Source organism: Strongylocentrotus purpuratus, unplaced genomic scaffold (assembly GCF_000002235.5).
Source record: "Strongylocentrotus purpuratus isolate Spur 01 unplaced genomic scaffold, Spur_5.0 spur5_scaffold_21, whole genome shotgun sequence".
NCBI classification, from domain to species: Eukaryota; Metazoa; Echinodermata; class Echinoidea; order Camarodonta; family Strongylocentrotidae; genus Strongylocentrotus; species Strongylocentrotus purpuratus.
In genome coordinates this window covers 21,993,577-22,015,047 of record NW_022145607.1, presented here as the reverse complement: position 1 = coordinate 22,015,047, position 21,471 = coordinate 21,993,577, and the positions used below count along the sequence as shown (strand labels likewise).

Here is a 21,471-nt window from a genome sequence, read left to right as displayed (position 1 = left end):
CAGACACTATTGAGTGACTGACTGGCCTTTTCTTTCTTCTTAGGTAATAACATACATAAATGGGTAATGGGTACATGAGCATTTATTTACATCAATAACACACTTCTTTTAATGGCCAAAATTAAACTGATTGAATCTTTCCGCAGCACAAAACATACGACCATTCGGCACAATGGTCTGAAAATAAGACTTTTACTTACTTGCTCTATAGCTCTTAAGTCTATTCGACAACTAATAGTCGTTATTTTCCCAATTAAAGACATTTTCAAGCCCCCTGTTTTTAGGGAATTCCTAAATTAGTATTATTTTTCAAATGCCGTTGGAATATAACCTTTTCATTTGTTTTGCCTGCAAATGGGACATAGTACCTTTAAGATAATTATAATTATCCATAACTTGATCTTGTGTTAGGTTCCAATCTCCACATAATTATATGGATTATCTAAATCAGTTAAAATGTTCCCCACATTTTCGTAAAGAGCAGGATCATCTTCATTTGGTCCATACAATGATATCAATGCCAATCTCAATGAGATCATTTCCAAATCCAAAATCACCCAATTTTCTTTAGTATCAATTTTTGTTTTGTTTTGTTTTGTACAGTAAAATCAAATTTGGGGTCGAATAAAATGGCAGATCCCCGTGAATGTGAGCTTCCAAAACTGAAAATCGTTTGTGTTTGTGGTCGAGTGGATACGTCACCGGACTGTCGAGTCCCGCAGCGGCACTAATGTCCTTTGGCAAGACATTGATCTACATTTGCCGCACTCAACCCAGGTGAGGTAAATTGTTACCTGGTAGGATTATTCCTTGAAATGCACTGCACTCCTTCCATCGAGCTTGACATTATGACAATACAAAAATGTTTGTTTTTTTCATCTGAAAAAATGATTAGACAGCTACTCCTTTCGTCAAACAACATACACTTATTTTACTTGATGATACTTTTTCGTGAATCAATGAATATTCTTACCCTTAAAATGTAGCTTTTCACTTAAAAAACTCTTTTGTAAATAGTAAATCGAATCCGATTATGTTACGATACTGGCTACAATATTGGATGCCATATCATGAATTTCAGTTTTTATGGTGGCTATTACACATTCTAAACAGTCTAGATGGATTTGCCGAACCCGAAGACCTACATTGTAGGTAGAGATACCAAAATTACATCTCTAATATGGATATGTCACGATTTATGGCTAATGTCAGTTTTCGTCGGCCATCTCGGATTACAAAATGGATGCCATCTTTGAAAATGTTTTGAGTATAAGGCTACTTTACGATAATTTAAAGCACACTTGTGAATATCCTAACCTCCTAAATATACATTTAATCTTGCAAATTACCGAGGGTAACTCACTTCCGGTCATTTTAGGAGAATGGTGGCCATTTTGGACGCCATCCTGGATTTACGGGTATTTTGGTGGCCATAAGCCATTGTATGTGGTATGAATGGATTTTTTTTTCGACCCTCAGAACCTAGGTACAGACAACAAAAAAAAAAATCACATTTCCAAGATGTATATTCCATCATTAATGGCTATTATAAGTTATTGGCGCCCATCTTGGACGCCTTTATGGGGTCCGTTTCTCAGAATTTTAGTATGCTGAAACCGTCGAAAAACCTCGTTGCAATCTTTTGGGGGGTTGGCGTAATTTTCCCCCATAAACTGACCCGACTAAAAGAGAAGGCAACCATTAGCAACCATATATTCCATGTTAACTGATACCAACATGTTTAGTTTAGAGCGCTATAACTTTGTTATTAACAATTTTTATATAAAATTGACCATATCTTTGGGCAGTTTTCTAAGAGTTTTCAAGTCATTAGTGAAGATAATGTATGAAATGTGGATAAACATGCGTTTGGGCGCAATTTATATTGTGGGGAAAATTTAAGGGAAAATCTCATTTTGCCGGGCACTATATTGTTATGCAAATTATCATAAATCCTGCTAAATGCGGTATCATTTTGTAGAGAATTCTTAATTTTCTTTCAAATGAAACCTCACCCATGGTGAAATTGGTTTTATAGTACAGGAAATCTTCAAAACTGTTGAATATTACATTAACGGTTATTTTGAAATATGGCAACTGTTTTTCAGCAAAATATTTTCCAGGAATTCTGCCTAAGATTTTGACAGGGAGGTCTTCTGAACAAGTTGATACCAAATACATTTTAACAATATCAAATGTCTCAATACCCTTAAATTAGACTTTTGCAACAAAGCTAACTGATATCTATTATGCTCCTATAATTAAGTAAAATAAAAGATTAAATTCATTATAACTCTCACCAATGACGGATGAAGTGCAGAGAAGTAGCAAAATGTCTCTCATGGAAACGGTGGAATTATGTCTCTGCATCTATTGTATAATCAGGGAGAAAACAAATAAGGGATCAGCACTGTAAAATTAATATCGTTTTCTCACTTTTACGAAAAGTGATGTAGAAAGATAAAAATGAAGCCCTGAAACTATTGGATTGGGTTAGAGATAAGGATGGAAATAACGAAATAAATTGACAAGGAACGCTTTGCAAATAGTTTTAATAACTTAACATGCTAAATGGGTCATTAATGTTCTGGATAGACATAACAAAATTGAAACTTCTAAGAAATTAAAAAAGTTGATTTAAAACTTTTACGCCCCCCATAAAAAAAAAGATTCAAGTGAGCTTTATTTTGTAATTCTTTGAAATATACATGTATAAAATTCAGCTATCTATAAATTTATTATCCAATACAATTGATCATCCTCATCGAATTCTTTGATAAAACCCCATGTGACCCTTGATAAGTCTTACCTTATAGAAATTGTACTCTGCTCTTATCTTGCAAGCGTGGATGGTGCTTATTTGCACACAAATGAAAGATGGAAAATTTAATATTTAAATTAAATTTAATTTAATTTAATAAACGACACTTCAATTTGGCGGCTGGTCGCAATAGATTTCTGTTTGAGGTGATGTAGAGCGGGTGTGTTCCTACTGAAAAAGCATTACGGACATTGAGTGATTTCAAGTTTGGTGTTAGTGTTAGTGTTAGTGTTTAGGGCAGTCAAGAGCTCTTAAATCGAGCAGAAAATTTGCTGATGAAATTAAGAGCCCGATACCGATATCAAAATCGATAGCTTAACACCAGCCGTGACGTCACCACATACTTGATTTCACGACGATGACTTAAAAATAGTACATAAAACTAAAGATATCATGAAAAGTACACAATAAATTTACACCTATTTCGCTGGTCTTATAAAATAACTAATTTTACACATAAGAATATATGAATCACCTGTTTCTCATATTTTTATTTGATCGTCAGACAATAAATTGGCGTCGTTCGTGCGTTGACTGTGTGCGGGTACAACACTAACACCGAACTGGAAATCAACATTTGCTTAATCCCTAGGGGCTAGTGTTAGTGAATAGGACATTTGTACGTAAAATATTAACACCAGCCACAAAGGTCGGTTCAGCAGACGACAATTTTTCAAAATCGATAACACTAGCTACCGGAAGTTGACGATATTCAGAGGTCAAAGCCTTAACACCAGCTGATTTCCATTTCGGTGTTTAGGCTGGTGTTAGTGTTTATTAAACACTAACACCAGCCTTAAACACCGAACTTGAAATCACTCAATGGCTGGCTCAATTTGTGTGGCAGATGTTATATACCATTGGACCAATCAGAGAGCTGCATAGTGCGTGTCTTTACTAATTTTCATATGTACATCAATTTGGCAGTATGTATGAACATTATATAGTTCATCATTTTTCGTTTACTATTTTTTCAACGTGGCATCGATGAAGCTCGATTCATCAAAAAGCTAGTACTCATGTTATAGATCAAATTTCTATTCATGAATATACATAGAATTATTTAGGAAACGTCACCATGTTTTAAAATGTAAATGCGATAATAGGGTAGGTCACAAACAATTAGCTTTGATTATTTATTGAAAATTAAAGATAAGAATTTAAAGAATTTACTGGGGAATGAAGATCATCTGCACACTCTGTTAGCTTTCATAAAAGGTACAGGTAGATACCACTCATTATAGCTAATGAGTTTATTTTTCTCTATCATAAATTTAATTAGAAGGCAAGAATGTTATGAAGTTGATCTAGAGTGTATCACCGTTTCAACACATTTTAAAGTTGGCTTCAATCCTTCGGGGAGTGCTGCAGCGTGGATGCTGCCACTAAAGACCGCTGGTCATGATAGGGGCGGTATAATAATATAGGGGTCTAAAAAGATAGATGAAAATAATGCAAGGAAGCAAATTTATTAAGCAAATGGGGTGTGTTGTTGGAGGGGTCAAATCGACCTTCCTTTTTTTCCTTCTCCCATTCTTTACCTGATAAGTATTGCTATTTTATGAGGGAGGGGTTGTAATGTGCCCCTCCCCTTTATTTATGCCACATTGAGAAGAGAACAGATATTGGATTAATTATTTATTTATTGAAACATATTTATAGAGGATATAAACATAATCAACGAAGCATGTTTCCCCTTCATGGTCCCGATTAAGAACATACAACATTTAAAAAGATTCAAATAGAGCAAAAAATACAGAAATAAATAGATGCCCATTACCAGGCGCGTACGCAGGGGGGGGGGGTTGGGGTTAACCCCCCCCCCCCTTTAGTTTTTTGTATGTGTGTATTTTTGAGCAAACCCCCCCCCCCCCTTTTTTTTATTTTTTTTATTTTTTTTAATTAAAACAAAAAAATAAAATAAAATAAAATGATACCAATAGCTTACCTAAAAAAGTGACCTTACCCCCCCCCCTCCCTACGGAGCAAAATGTCAAATTTTCAAATTTCAAACCCCCCCCCCCCCCCCCCCCCCCCCCACGCTTATTCAGCGGCTGGCTGAGTCGTTGCGATTTTTTTTGGAACCAAAAAAAAAAAGTGTCCTCTTACCCCCCCACCCATTCTACTACAACTACTACTGAATGTAAAAATTGTACGCTCCGTTCTAAGAAGAGATTATAAATTGCCGGATTGTAGATAATGTTCCCTCAAATTTCATCGATAATGATCTTTTACTACGACGAAAGTGATTAAGAATTCATCATAGCTACAAATGAAGAAAACATTGTGAAGAAGCATCTCTAATACATAATCTCCAGTTCTGGTAATGGTGAAAAAAAACATTGAAACAGTTTCTATTTAAATTCACACCAATTGTTAAGCAGTACAAATTAATGACTCTTGCTGAAGGAATTTGAATGAAATCGTGTAATTGCAGAAAAAAAAAAGCAAAAAAAAAAAAAAAAATTCTTCCACGGTCGGGGTCGAATTCAAAATTTAGTCTGTTTGGCTCCCTCTTGCGGCAATAACTCGATATAATTCTCTCGGTTGGCGATTCAGATCATTCACGCCGAAAAGCCAACCCAGCACACAGAAAACGCTCTACTGAAAACTTCCACATTTACTATCATTTCTTCAGGCCCACATAGTTTTCTAAATCTCCCAACACTCTATATAGTTATGGAAACAAACTTACGCTAAAAAACGATGTGGGAGAGAGAGAGAGAGAGAGAGAGAGAGTGAGTATAAGGGGAAAGGGAGAGAGAGAGGGAGAGAGATGGGGGGAGAGAGAGAGAGGGGGAGAGAGAGAGAGAAGTTTCCCAAGGATTAATCTCAACATTACCGAAGACACGTCATGATCCGACTTTGACCAGAGGAAAAGAATCATGACGTCACTTCTCACGAAAGACACCAGCAAGATGCTGTACTTTTTTTTGGCATTTCCATCGTTCCCTTTCCCTGAAGACGATGGGAATTTGACAAGTTCAAGAATGATCCACACTAGGGCGCGTTCTAGTTTATCCTGTTTCCATGGCAACCAAGTGAAGCGATTTCCGACCCATTACAGGGGCTTTTCTCACTGGCGAAAATTTGGCGGCTTCGCGAAGTTTCGCCAGTCCTGAGTTTATGCGCCATGTTTCGTTTATGTTTTTAAGTAAAAACCCACGAAAACAACAAAACACGAAACATTTGGAACAATATATACTTTTGCCTGTATACACGTCATGATGTCGATGATATTGAAGTGTTTGAGACATAATTGAGGTAAAAAGCAATTTTCCCTGAAGACAACTTGAATAAAGATCCATTATCGGGCCGGGTGCTTCTATTTTCTTTCGTGGATTACTTTTCAAGAAAATAAGTATACAGGACTAATGTCAATAGGGGACAACATCTTAAGTGTTTAGAGAAAGTAATAGGATACATATTAATATGTGTAAATCCAGTTTGCAGGAATAAACATTCAGGTACTAGACGCATGTATCGAAAAAACGATGATGAAACGGTATAGTATTGATTTTAGGTTTGTTTCATTACATTTTGTTTGTTTTGTTTTTCTTGTCTTTTATAGTTGCTATCATTGTCAATTTTGGTTCGGTTTTGTTTTCTCTCTTTTTTTTGTATTGGATATTAATCTCGGTGGTAGAGGATTGTAGGGCAGTGTGAAAGGGCCTTTGAGCTGTGTCAGGTCTACCCTCTAGGCCGTGATTCAATATCCGTGTTATTTCTTGTGTGAAGGTTAGAAGCAACTCCTTGAAAGATGATGATGATGCCGACCCGAACTACATGTACATGTACATGAATTAAAAGGTAAAACAATGTGATCGCACAGTCTTTCAAGGAATCACCTATAGGGTCTACTGTCATATGAAAGAGAGGAGCAACTCCTTGAGAGATGATGATGATGAGGATGAGGATGATGCAGATCCGAAATATATTAAAAAGGTAGAACAATGTGATCATAAAGTCTTTCAAGGAATCACCTATAGGGTCTTCTGTCATGTGAAGGTGAGGAGCAACTCCTTGAGAGATGATGATGATGATGATGATGATGATGATGATGATGATTATGATGATGATTTTGATGAGGATGATGCAGATCCGAAATATATTAAAATGGTAGAACAATGTGATCATAAAGTCTTTCAAGGAATCACCTATAGGGTCTTCTGTCATATGAAGGTTAGAAGCAAGTCCTTGAAAGATGATGATGATGATGATGATGATGATGCTAGGATGATGAGGATGATGAGGATGAGAATGATGCAGACCCGAAATATATTCAAAAGGTAGAACAATATGATCGCTCAGTCTTTCAATGAATCACTTATAGGGTCTACTTGTCATATGTAGGTTAGAAGCAACTCCTTAAGAGATGATGATAATGATGATGATGATGATGATGGTGATGATGATGATGATGATGATGATGATGATGTCGTGTCCAACCAAAGAAGAAAGATAAAACTCAACGTAATCGCAAAGACTTTCGATAAATCTTCTAAAGAGCAATTTCAATATCCTCTGTTGTATTGCAATAGAAAATATTCGGATTACATAATTGTAATCTCAATTGTTTCGTCCACTTCAAAAGGTGATGGACACGGCAGATGTTTCCTAAAGATGATTTCTCGAGAATCTTTGCGAGCGTTTTTATTACATTCCCCTTTATATCATACCTCTAAAATCATATCCATTGTGTGTGCTGTATGTTTAGATTTGTTTGTTTGTTTGTTCGTTTTTTGTTTGTGTTTTCTATTATCAGCTACTCAAATTGACCTTTCTTTATATATTGCATAAGTTGTCCATAAGGTTATCCCTAAATATTGTTTGTTGCTTTTGTTCGTTGCAGACTTGCAGTTGTCTTTTCACCAAGGTATGGCTGGTTATGCACATACAGACGGAATATGTTTGAAACCACGCGTCGATGTTCTTAGCTTGCCACCACCTTCTTCTGAATCAAGGAAAATGAAAACTATGTGAAATAGAGCCCGCCATCCTCCTCATTATAATAATAATAATAATAATAATAATAACAATAACAATATTTATAAAGCACAACGTATCCATCTCTAGAGATGCTCAAGGTGCATATAAATAATTTAAATTAATATTCAACATACTTTAGATTAAAGAAATATTAAATGTTAACTTGCATTAGATCATACAACTTCATGGTGCCAAGGTACATACAATGTGGCACAGTGTGATTATTCGTTTTTATAGCAATTGTCATATGTAGAACGTCCTCACAAATCGAAGAGAGAATACTCCTGTTTGAAATAATGTCACGAATCATCCATTCACGTCAATAAGATATTTTAAGCAGAAGCGATTCATTACTTCCTAATATGTTGTTTATGTCTATCAGAGGGTTTTATTTTCCTCTGGTGTTTTTGGCCAAGAGGGAGAAGCGACGAGGGGAAACGAGCATTTAATCCAGATGGATTCACAGTGACGCAGAGCTTAAGGCCTCGCCTGTATTAAAATAGATATTAATGTGTTATGAAAGGAACCCTTAATACAGTTGAAGAGCGGATGGAGGGGTGCGGAACTGCCCCCCATCCCGTCCCACTATTCCTGCATGTTGGTCTCGTTTCACAATGGAAGCTAGTTAATATAAGAACATAGTATTTTCCTTTCCAAAAAAATGAAAACATTAAACACCTGTTTGGAAACACTGAGCACTTTTGCCCAGCCCTTAAAAATCGCTGTCTCTTCTCTTTCGCCATCTCTCTCTCTCTATCTCTCTCTCTCTCTTTCTCTCTCTTTCTCCTCTCCCTTCCTCTCACTATCCCCATTTAAACTGTTCCTCTGCCTGTCTCACATACCCTCTTTCATTATTACATCTCCCTCTAAACTTGCCCTCTTTTGTTTTCATCCATATAATGAGGGTAGCCCCTGTAGAGATTTGGCTAATTTACATCAAATTTATCCCCTGATCAATATCATGATGTGAGAGCGCCTCTCTTAATCCATGCTAGATTGACACAGATTTATCGCAATTACTCCTTTAGATTTAGAGCATAGTGATATGAAAACATCACTCTTCTGGTGTGGGGATACTAATATCCTGCCTTGCAAATTGCTCCCAGGTGCTCAGTCCCCGCGTTCTGTATAACATTACGATTGCAATATTGAAATATGGCTCAATTTCGCGCCTTCTCAGCAGCGATAGAAATTACAAGTTGTTTCTACAAAGTAACGGTTCATATTGTCTGCATCATTGGGTCTTAGGGTTAGAATGTTATATTCAATATTACTTTCTTTAACCGGTTCGTATTACTAATATATTATTATTGAAATTATGAACCGGGAAATATCTAACTGTTAGAAATTAGGAAATCAGTTTGAATCAAAACCAAAAGCAATAATTTCGTTTGACTTTGTGTTGTAGATATAAGCACACTAGATACCCTTGCAGCGTAATAGAATATATTGGCATAGTTTCCGCGCTTTATAATTATTATTTTTTTTAAATTATTTGTTATTATTTTGATACTGCACATTTAAAATTTTAACCGTGGTAAAATCTCGAAACAAGCAATAATTCCTTGGCGATCTCCTTTTTGTTTAACTTTATCTATCGAGATCCGATATGGACAGAAACGTGGTGGGGTCGAAATAGGAAATAAATTGGAACTATGACCAAGAAACGAAAAAATCATTAGTAATGTAAAAACAGTAAGAGCACCACTTTAACTTCTCGATTGAAAATGGACCCCTGCACATGAGTCATAACTGAATAGAATATATAGATAAACATAAATGATTTTTTTAAAAAATACAAAATAAACACATGACATGTTTAGAGGGCTGGTAAAATTTTCGCTACTCTTTCGGGAGCGATAAAAAAAATAATTATATCCTGAAAACAGTAGTGTCCTCGTCCCCATGTTTAGCTAGCAGTATGGAAAATGTCACAATTCAAATAAAGGAATGTGCTTGCACGAAACTAGCGCATGATTTATGAATATGAAACACGCATACATTTGTTCTGTGTTACCAATAAACTTAAGCAGTCATTCAGTTTTCCAACTTGTTGATGAGGGAATCATCGAAAAACCCAAATTAAATGTTTTATTTTATACTCATCTAACAAATTCTAGTGATTCAATTTTTAAATTTCCACCTCGGGTTTTGGGTTTGCAGAAAAAAGTCCTTCGAAACCCGAGTGACCAAACCATTTTTCCATTTTAGAGGCTTCACCCCTTTTTCAATTTCGTGTCAAATTTTGGCGCGATGAAAGGCGGTATTTTGTGACACATCTATTTAGGCTGCAAGCGACTTCCTGTTAAATCCCATTTCAACTAGACTGATGAATATTGACCGACTTCTCTAATAAATATCATGTTTATAGTAATGAAACTCTAATGATATTTAGGCCTACCGTACTGGTTACTCATGAAAACGGAGATTATGTGTTAAACACGGTTTATTAAAAACATGAAAAACACAGTTTTAGATACTTTGCGTCATCGTTTAAAATGGAAATGTGTACGATAAATCATATTTGTGTATTATTATCCCAAGTTCGCATTTCAAAATCAAATTATATATTAAAGCCTGGTTTCCTCTTCTTCATCGGTTGCAAGGCTCGGGCTCCTGTTTTCGGGGAGAATAAAATCAACACAATTTGTTCAGTTCATAGAATGTTACTACTTACCATTCTACAGACGAGCTTTTTTTCTCTCAACCTTTTTGTAGTCACGGCACTCCTAAAAAAAGGCCCGAATCCATCACAAAAGGTTCATTTTGCATCACTTTGGCACGTATTCGTCAAGTGCCATGTATGGGCAAAATTGTTTCTCAATTGGCGATTATTTGTTAATCAACACAGTAATTAAGATGTGTAGAAACGTATGCGTGTACCTTGCCACCATGAATGCAAAAATGATATATTCGGTCACCTTGATACGAATATGAGGATGTTCAGGGACCTCGGTGCCCACAACTACCCCGCTTCTAAATGTTGCGAGCGAATGAAGCGAACGTGGTCTATGATGATTGTTTAAAGACGGTTTTACCTGACTGCTAATATAGCATGTGTACGCTTGTAAGAAAGAAACCAGCGGACTGTCGACGGACTTCTTTATGAGGATTAGTACCTTATCAAAGGGCACTATCGCATCGACTTGGTTTCGAACCCGTTACCTCTTGGTTACTAGATCACTGCTCTACCACTGAGCCATCTCGCCTTCTCTAAAATAAAATATGAAAATCTATTGGTACAAAAGGTATTAGAATAAGGTAAATATAAGGATATTCGGGCACCTCGTTGCCCAACATGCTTCACTGAACGAAATGAAAGGTTGAAGGATGACTATTGTTTTACCTGACTGCTAAGAAAGCATGTATACTTATTCTTGTAAGTAAGCAACAAGGGGACCGACGGCTTTAAGTCCTCTCCTAGGGACTGGGTTATGGAGTTTAATACCTTACCAAAGGCAGGCGCGGATCCAGGATTTCTCAGGGGAGTGGGCCCAATTTTTTTTAATTTTTTTTTTTGCTCCCGAAAATTGGAAAATCGCGCCGGCCGAAAAGTCGCTCAGTGGGGGGGGGGGGGGGGGGGGGGGGTTGAGCCCCAAAAAACTCCTCCAAAAGCGCTACTAAATTGAACACACTTTCTCACAGCCATGAGACCAGATAAACCCCGGTGGTTTGGCGGAAGGATTGACGGGTCATGGGCAAGCTTGGACTAGAATTGTACATTTGGTATTTATTTGAGAATGGTGCTGTTTCCTGTCTGTTCCTATCGCGTGCTTTATCGAGAGAGGAAGCCTCATAGCCATGGCAATAACAAACATTACCTTACGTAGAATGCATTAATATAATGATTCTTCTGATTGTGATGTAGGCATGTCAATGGACAAGAATTGCGGTAATGGTAATTCAAGTGAAGAGAATTCACATCAAATTTAAACTGGTGAGAAATAAGAATTACTATGTAGACTTAGGTATACAAAGGGAGGAGGCTGCCCCCCCCCTCACGTATGTCTAATGAACTTCAAGTATATCATAGCAGTCCAGGAAAATGTTCCCCCTTATATTATATATTTTAGTCTGTCTGACCTTACTTTCTATGGGCATAATTGCGTACTGTTTGAGAGAAGACTATACGAAGGATTCTTTTTTTGTCATTCTTCATCATCATCCTCTTCTTTATCTTCTTGTTCTTTTTCTCCTCCATTTTTTATCACTCGCTTAATAGTTTTCGATGTTTAAATTTATTGTGTTTAATGAAAAATCATATCCATTTTGTCTGAGAGGCCCTGGTATATTTTCATAAGGATCGTCCCTACCTTATCAGCGGATATCACATAGCCCTGGGGATCTAGAACAGTAGCATAATTACAACCACATACAGACCATCCATTCTGTTATTTTTGAAGTGAATCAGACACTATTAATGTATTTTCGGGGTTTTCGTTCATCCTTTAGCATGTCATAACACACATCAGGTGGATGATTTTTACTGGTATGATCGACAATATCGGGGGCTTTGAAAGCTCGAATACTCCCGTAATCTTAATGCATTTTTTAATTTTAAAGAGAAAAGAGTTATTTTAGATATATTCATTCCACTGCACTATCTATAATGTATTCCTTGTCGAATAAATCAATTTTTAAAACTTGCATTAGGAAATAGTGCAGGAATTTTCGTCTCTCTATTTAAATGATTTAATTCTTTTTCTTCTGCCAGAATTTAATGGAAAATAATCATTGTTAAAAAAACATCTCTTAATCAATTGCATACAATCGTGTTGATTTCATTTCTCTCTCTCTCTCTCTCTCTCTCTCTCTCTCTCTCTCTCTCTCTCTCTCTCTCTCTCTCTCTCTCTCTCTCTCTCTCCTCTCCCTCCCTCTCTCTCTCCTCTCTTGAAACTTTTATGAAACCATTTTTCTTCCTGTTAAAATCATTATCGTACCCCTGTGCATTATGACGCAACAAAGATATACAAAAAGATGATGCGCGCGCATATCTTTGAAACGCGTAACATTTCTATGACAACACGGGATAATTTACTAAATTACACAAAATGCCAATAATAATCTAAGATTTGATGCTTAGGAAAGAATGTTGCTTCCTTTTTCTCCACAGCTCCTTGGATTTATATTGGAATTAGAGTGGATTTTATCACACAATTGGCACAATAATAGGGTGAGTTTATTTTATGTATAAATAGACACATTAGTGAATTGTTTTTTCTTCTGTTATTTACTTTATACAGTTTATTACCCCGCTGTTCATCACGATTTGGTATGATGGGGGGTGGGGGGGGGGGGGGGCTGGGGGTGTTTCGGAAACGTATAGAGCTTTCAGATTTGCCTTTGGATTGATTAAAAAATATGCATACAAAAGCACTTATCATCATAAATATCTGTACTTTATAACATTATCCAAAATAAGTCTTAAAATATTAATGACATGTTGTATGTTATCTTCTTGTTATTACTGTTTGTATCTGTCCAGATGAATAACCTGTCGACAAAAAAAAAAAAAACGTGTGGGGGCACGTACCCTCTCCCTACCCCGCCCCTGGTAGCTTAGCCATATATGTATACATTGGTGACTTTAATCTGTAGACGGTTTATTAAAAACTATCTGCACTAGTTAGGTCAGGAGGGATTATAGAGTTAGACTTCCCTGCATGGTCACTGACAAATCAGCTCTCAATTAACACTAGAAAAAAGGGGACCATGGGGGACCAATGGTCACCGCTGAGGCATCGTTTGTGTGAGTCCAAAAAAGGTATACGCTTAGAAAATTGCTAATTATTATAAAAATCATCTCTGAACAGTAAACTATTATACATCTTATTAAAGAGTGGTTTATCCCAAATCATTTGGTATCATTTTTGTGTGGTATGTGTTCACGCTTGGATGAACAGGAGGCATTGTTTGCGAGATTGCAAAAACCGACTTGCGCCAAATTTGCTTATGTGATGTTTGAATAAAACAATAGGGTTTTGGGTATTAATTCGGTCTTTGCGGCAGATCCAAATAACATCCATAAGTGGTGACTTTGCTTCTGCAAAAAGCATATCCAATGCATTTCATTTGATACATTCAATTCATTCTCTCACTCCGTTAATCCCAACGTAATACATGCTGTAGGCATCACTTTGGTGAAAGTCGATTTTTGCACTCTCGCAAACGATGCCCCCTGTTCATCCAAGCGTGAACACATACCACACATATAATATATGTATCATATTATCATACCAAATGATTTGGGATAAAACACTCTTTCATATGATGTATAATAATTTACTGTTCATAGATGATTTTTAAAATAATTAGCAATTTTCTAGGTGTAAACTTTTTTTTTTACTCACACGGTATAGAGGGTGCAAGTAGCTATAAGTAGTGCAATGGGGCTTTAAATGACACTTACATTCAACTTTTAAAGAAAAACAAACCTCTCTATTTTTGAAACTGTATCCTATATGAGGATGTATGCCTGTATGTACATTTTCTCATCCGTAAGATGATAATGGTTGTTATTTTTCTGACCTATTTATAGATAACCTGTGTCCACATGTGAGTTAGAAATGTTACTCACGGAATTCTTGGAATTGTCTTGGCAGTGATTCAAACATTAAGAAAGGAAACTGTGTTCTCAAATCTAAACTTGATTAAACATTCTGAAAGTAATGTACCGGCGACAGCCTTGATCGGCCTTTTTCTGTGAAAGAATTTTATTTTTGTTAAATGTTGAACGATTTGAAAGAGCATTTCAAGAGCAAATCTTCACATGTTGGAAGTCGTTTCACATTGGAATGAAAAACAAAAAAACGAGATTACCTATTTAACTTAATTAATTTCAGCTTTAGGTCTACTTTTTCCCCTAGGCCACTTTTTTCTTTCTGAACTTTAAGATCCCCCAACCCAATCTAAAATACAGGTGATCCAACATTTTGTCCAGGTATTACTCCGGGCTCTATTCGTCAAATAGGCCTATATAGGTTTAGGGATAAGGGCTGCAATAGAGGTTTAGAGATAGGATAACAATTGGGTTGGATGTTAGGTTTAGGGTTGGGATTAAGGTATTATATATGTACATTTGGTCTAGGTTAATGTTAGCAATGCGGTTAGTATAGGAAACTGGTCGCGAAGCGATTCAGCTGTATGAGCACAAAATAAAGCAGGTGGCCTAAAACCGCACTTTTACTTCTAAAATCGAAACAGAAGGTCACAAGATTTGGATCAAGGGAAAACGAAAAGTTTTCGTTTCCTTTCATTGTCTCTATTCTACCATACGTCACCAGCAATGTGTTGATCGAATGTAGGCCTCCCCCCCCCCCCCCCCCCACCCTTCTCTCTCTCTCTCTCTCTCTTCTTAGAGTTCATGTTTAATACCACGGAAGCGAGTATCAGATACCGAAATCCTCTGAATTGTTGTTCACAAGCAGAAACTCGGAATGGGAGAGTTGAAAGAAATGTACTATTTTCGAGACGAATGAGTGAAAACAAACTTTAAAAATATGGCATGGATGAAAAGAGTGATTTATGAAAAGACGGGGATATCTGAAAAGAATCATAGAGAGATTAAAAAAAAATGTTTTTCGAAGGGTTGAGAAATATGATAAAAATGGAATAGAGAGAAATAAAAAAACAACGATACTATATTGATTATTACGAAATGGAGAAATAGGAAAAGGTTGTAATCGGAGAGAAGAGATTAAGAGAGGGAGGACATGATGAATAGAGAGATGGTCAAAAGAAACAAAAAGGGAGCGATGAAAGAAAGCAGAGACACTTTACGAGAGACAGGAAGAGATAAGAGCAGGCGCGTAGCCAGGGGGCGGTGGGGCGGTCGCCCCCCCCCCAAAAAAAAAAAAAACGCCGGCCCCCCCCCCCCCCAAAAAAAAAAGAGAGAGAAAGAGAAGAAAAAAGTAAAAAGGACGTTGGAAGAAAAAGGAAAAAGGAGTCGAGAACGCTACAACAAATCGTCTTCTTTCTCTAATAATTTAATGAAACGTCAAAGCTTCCGAGCTTCGCGCGGAAAGGGGGAAACTAAATACAGATATGGATTAAGAGTCGGGAAAGGTACAACGAATCGTCTTCTTTGTCTAACAATACGTCAAAGCTTCGCGCAGGAGGAGGGCGAGGGGACTGAATTCAGACAAGGATTAAGAGTCGAGAAATGTACAACCAATCGTCTTCTCCTCTAATAATTTAATGAAACGTCAGAGTTTAGCGCGAGAGGGGAGGGGCGGAATTCAGACAAGGATTAAGAGTCGAGAATGGTACTTTGAGTCGTCTAGCTTTCTCTAATAATGTAATGCAACTTCAAAGTCTCCGCGCTTTGCGCGGGAGAGGAGGAAACTGAATTCAGATAAGGATTAAGAGTCGAGAATGGTACATCGAATCGTCTTCTTTCTCTAATAAATTAATGAAACGTCAAAGCTTCCGCGCTTTGCGCGGGAGGGGGACTGAATACAGATAAGGATTAAGAGTCGGGAAAGGTACAACGAATCGTTTTCTTTGTCTAATAATACGTCAAAGCTTCCGCGCTTCGCGCAGGAGGGGCGGACTGAATTCAGACAAGGATTATGAGTCGAAAAAGGTACAACGAATCGTCTTCTTTCAAAGCTTCCGAGCTTCGCGCGGGAGGGGAAACTCCCCCCTTCCTGCATCCATCCCCCCCCCCCTAGGGAGCGCGCTTCGCGTGCTCACTACCGCCCCCCCCCCCTAAAATCAAATCCTGGCTATGCGCTTGGATAAGAGAGTTAGACGAGTTACTGCACGGATACACTGGTGGTATATTAGCGAAGGCTCTTGACTCTCGCCCGAGAAGCCCTGGGTTCGATCGTCGTTCCGTGATCACACCATTAATCGAATTAGACTAACCTTCGCAATAATGACCCCATTATTCTATAGGCCCATCCTATCTCAGACAAAATATAACTCTAGTTCATTTTCTGAATTATGACCTTCGGAAAAAAACGAACCTTCTGGAGTACGTCGAGTGCCCCCTACTTTTCATCGGCTATGTCGGCAGAAAGGTATAGCTGCAGACACAATAACAACGGTTTCCTGCCAGCCTTGTAATGCTTATGTGAAAGTCTGTATGTAGGGGATGTAGGCCGGATTCAGAGGGGGTCATGGGGTCTGAACCCCTCGTTCTGTCCTCTTTTTTTCCTTTTGGAGTGAATAAAAAGGACCCCCAAATCAAAGCAGTATTTTGTTCTCGTATATCGCATAACTAATTATGATAGAACGTCACTATATAATATCTCATATGCGATTACAGAGGTATTTGGGAAATTGTTACCCCGGCTTTAACTCTGGCAACCGTATAGTGTCATTGCATAATGAATACATCCTACTAGGTACCCACTTACTACACGTGGGTCTAGTGTGGCAAATGTAGATTATTGTCTTGCCAAAGGACGTTGATGCTCCGGCAGGGATTCGAACCCCCTACCTTGTGGTTCACAGGCTTATCCACGAGACCACAAGACCTGTGATGCAACGGTTTTTCTCAATGCTTCTTTGCTTGTCAAAAATTTGTCGAGTCGTGACCTCCTTTTTACAAAGTCCAGTATCTGCCCCCGATCCAGTAAAAACAGCACTTCTCTCATTGACCATAGCTCAATTGCCCTTTCATCAATATTGTCTTTAATTCCTACATGGATAGATGCATCTAGATCAAATCAACAATACTAGTTGTGTGTTATTGATTTACAGATTAGTCTAAAGAGAACAAGGTCGATTTAGTTAGATTCTTTGTTTATTAACAGAATGATAATAGTCAAAGATTATCCTACAAGGTTTTCGCAATTAGCCATATTCTAATCGGAATTCCTTCTCTTTTCTGAATAAATTTATTTGTTTTATTACATTTAGTAACAAACATCATCAAATTATCATGGATAGGAAGGAGAGTTTAGTACATTCACCTATTGGTTAATCTTTTTATTTTTAGCGGTTATTGTTTTGGGCAAGGATTAATTAATTTATGACCATAATACATGTAAAATGTTTATATCATTTGACATTTACGTATAGGTTAATGTCCCCTTATTGGCGTTAGATAAAACGGATAAAAATAACGACCGTAATGCATTACTGCCAATAGATAAACAGTTTATCACGCTTTAATATACCTCCTGAATAAGGAACGAGTTTACGTTCCGAATAGACAAACAATAAACTGTTTATCAATTGGCCATAATGCATTACGTTCCTCATTTTTTCTGTGTCATTTATACGCTTATATGATAACGCTATTTTTTATGTTTTTGAGCAGACGATATTTAATGAACACAATAATAATGTATCTGAATTATACACGAGAATCTTTTATTTCCATTCCTTTGATTACAGCCTCGTGATCTATAGGATTTCGAGGTTGCACATGAAAAAGTAGGCATGTTGATTTTGTTTGTCTGTGCATTACCTCGCCCCTATCTCTCCACCCCCAGTGATCGACTATCGATGACTATATGCCCCTGTCCTTTTTCCATGTGAAGGTCTAAATAGGGCGCACCAAAAGATTTGCGATCAGCCTAAAATCAACACCTTTTGAGCCTATAGACAGGAAAAAGGAATGTTTTCCCGGTGTAAGCTATGGTAATAACCAAAGAGATTCGATCATACACGTATGTCCTCCGTAGGAGGACTAGAGGGCCAACTAAAATCGTGACCTTTGACATTTCATAGGTTTTGCATTGGATGCATTATGGGGGTTTTGTCCGATTTGAACGACGGTTTTGGAGGGTCAATGAATATTCATGAGCAATGACGTAAAAAATACGCCAACTACTGTTTGTTGATTGGCCATCGACAAATGTTTTATGTATTAGGTCATGCATAAAACATTTTTTGCATTCCCAGAATTCCCTACGATTTGAGCAAGAAAATGATGAAAAATGGCGGTTGTATGAACTGCAACTTTGAAGTTTTTCAATTACGAACAATGAAACATTTTTCTTGTAAGTGAATTTCTATTATAATAGAAGTTTGTCAAATACATCTCAGTTGAGCAGAAAATCTTCAGGCGAACATCGACATCAAAGTGATACCATACGGATACCAAAAAAGTAAGTAAAGATAAATTTTGTGTGAAGATATCTGAAATGATTGTGTTGTGTTCGTCATTGCAGTGAGGGGCTCTCCGCATTGTTATTACTGATTAAATGAACTCTAATTTAAGTCGTCGACGGTAATATTTTTAGAAATAATCAGGAGTTTACCGTAGGTTATTTCATCACAGCACATCTCGTAATTTTAAGTTTAGTTCATAGCTTGATTACCGATAGTAATCGGTAGTAGATGTAGACCTGTTGTAGACTGCGCAAATCATGAAATGGCTCATTGCTAGTCCAAGCCGATGAGATTTCGTGGAGCGGTTTATGATTTTCAATTCGCCGGTGCTAGCCGGCTGTAACACTCCACCAATATTAGCGACTGCGTTTCCTGAGCTGGCGCGGCTATAACGGGCTACACTTTAGTGTTACTGTAAAGCCTAGGCTAGTATTCATAGCATAGAGTCTAGCCTGAATTTTCGGTCTCTTTCGTTCGTTAGCCTCTGATTTGGGTAGAGTCGGCTCCTCTCTTTAGCCAACCCTACCCAAATCAGAGGCTAACGAACGAAAGGGACAGAAAATTCGGCCAGTATAAGGGCAAGGCGTAGCCCTGGCCTAGGCTAGGGTCTAGTCTAGATCTAGTTATGCTGTTGCTAGTGTGGCATTATGTATCCAGGTCCAGCTTAGTTTGGATGTAGGCTAGATAGACTAGACTCTATATCAACAACAACAAAACAAAACAAAAAGGGTGTCCCTATCTAGCTTCCTAATTTTACCCCCACCCCCACCCCCACTCCTCTTTTTTCTTCATTGTGCTCTAACTTCTAAGTTATGGCACTGTGCCTTGTTTGAAATATTTAGAGGAAAATGACATGTTTAGAGAGAAAATAGGTTTATATTATTTACGTATATTTACCTTGTTTACAGTAAAGTTTCAGGACTATTTGCTACCCCCTTTTTATTTGGGTATTTCTAACTCTAGTCTAAAGGACATGAACCAAGTTATAAACTGATAACTAATGCAAGCATTTGATACTATTACTTGCACGAACCTTACTAAGTTTCTGTTTTCTTTTAATTGTAGATCCTATGCAACCAAAAAGCAGATAATGACCACAGATGTGCAACAGAGACTACCAGTACCTGATCATCATATGTTATGGTGTAGATCTCAGGAACAGGACACCTAAGTTGAACTCTGGCAAGGTATGTTTGTATAAAGTTCGAAAATATTCAGGCTGTATAATCTAAGGCTAAGCCCATGCCAACATCGCACTCATCTTGGACTAATCACCAATTACCATCTTAATTATAATGTTGCATTATATCTTGTAATTCTCATTTATTCTCTAGCTTTATTTAGGTGACAAACTACGGTGTTGCTTAATAAACAAATCACTTTATTCCCTCAGCATGATATTACAATACGTACTCAAAGTTTTTTTTTTCTTCTTCAATATTACATATCTATCAAATTTTTTCTCACAAAATCAGACAACAGTAGATACTCCTATGTTTATAAACAACTTAAAATTATTCAATAGACTTCTACCTCTACATGTACTGCCTGTTGTATGTAGCAAATGTTTCACAAATAATAATAATATTATAAGAAAAACAATTTTAAAGTTCCTTGTTCAATAATTGGAAATGAATATAAACCTTTACTCTACTCTTCAAAAAAGGCCCTATCAGATAGACATAAGTCTATCATTTTGTAATAAAACTAAAATGTAAGACCTAAAAGTGGGAAGGTACTATTAAACAAAAAAATCTAATGTAGTGCAGCTAGTTTTAATCTCATTTGCTTTCTCTCTTTTTGTTTGTATTATGCAGGTTGTCCCATGCAGAAGGTTTGATACCCAGGCTTCTTTCTATCCACTCTCATCTTGAGAACTCTTGAGATCTCTACATCAGCACGCTACATCACAATGGAAAATACAAGAAAACCAGCAGTGTGACTGAGATGATCAGCACATTTTAGAGGCATACCTTATCTACAAGGCACTCTGCATGTAGACTGGGAATTGTGCACAAGGTAGTCAATGGTCTCTCTGCCTTTCGCTTGAAAGCCCTATTTTCCTTCACATATCACAAACTTGGGAGAACCAAGCCAGAAGCGACATAGATCCGTTTGTATTTGCCCAACGCTCCGTCCCAAAGTTTAATAATGGAACTGGCTTCCAGCAAATGTATGCCGACAGTCCTGCCAGGTCGAACTGCAAGGGACTACTCCTGAGGCATCTAATGCCCTTATCCCATTTAAAAAATATCATCTGTCTTCCTCACACCCCTTCACTAGTTCATCTTCGTGATAAGCTGTATAGCCCTTTGAATAAAAGTATTTGTTGTTTTAATGTGTGTACATGTAAGATACAGGTAGCTTTTTGATATTTAATCAAAATTCAAATTCTGACCAATTTATTGGGGATGCTGAACTGGATATTAAATTCAAGGTGGGGGAAATAAAATGATGTAGGAATAGTACAATAGTAGTACTCTAATACTATTAGTAATAATTAGAGGATAAAAATAATGATAGTAATAATGATGACAATGAACAAAAATGTCCAATGTAAAAGAAAATGTACTTGTACCAACCGCCCAAGGGAA

General features: G+C 37.2%; 1 long non-coding RNA gene across 1 annotated transcript; it reads left to right on the top strand.

The window, feature by feature from the left end:
* Positions 1–18,734: 18,734 nt before the first annotated feature.
* On the top strand, positions 18,735–21,121 carry LOC115927848. The gene is made up of 3 exons (XR_004065787.1): positions 18,735–18,873; positions 19,943–20,064; positions 20,695–21,121. It is a non-coding gene; the product is annotated as an uncharacterized LOC115927848 (long non-coding RNA).
* Positions 21,122–21,471: the final 350 nt, after the last annotated feature.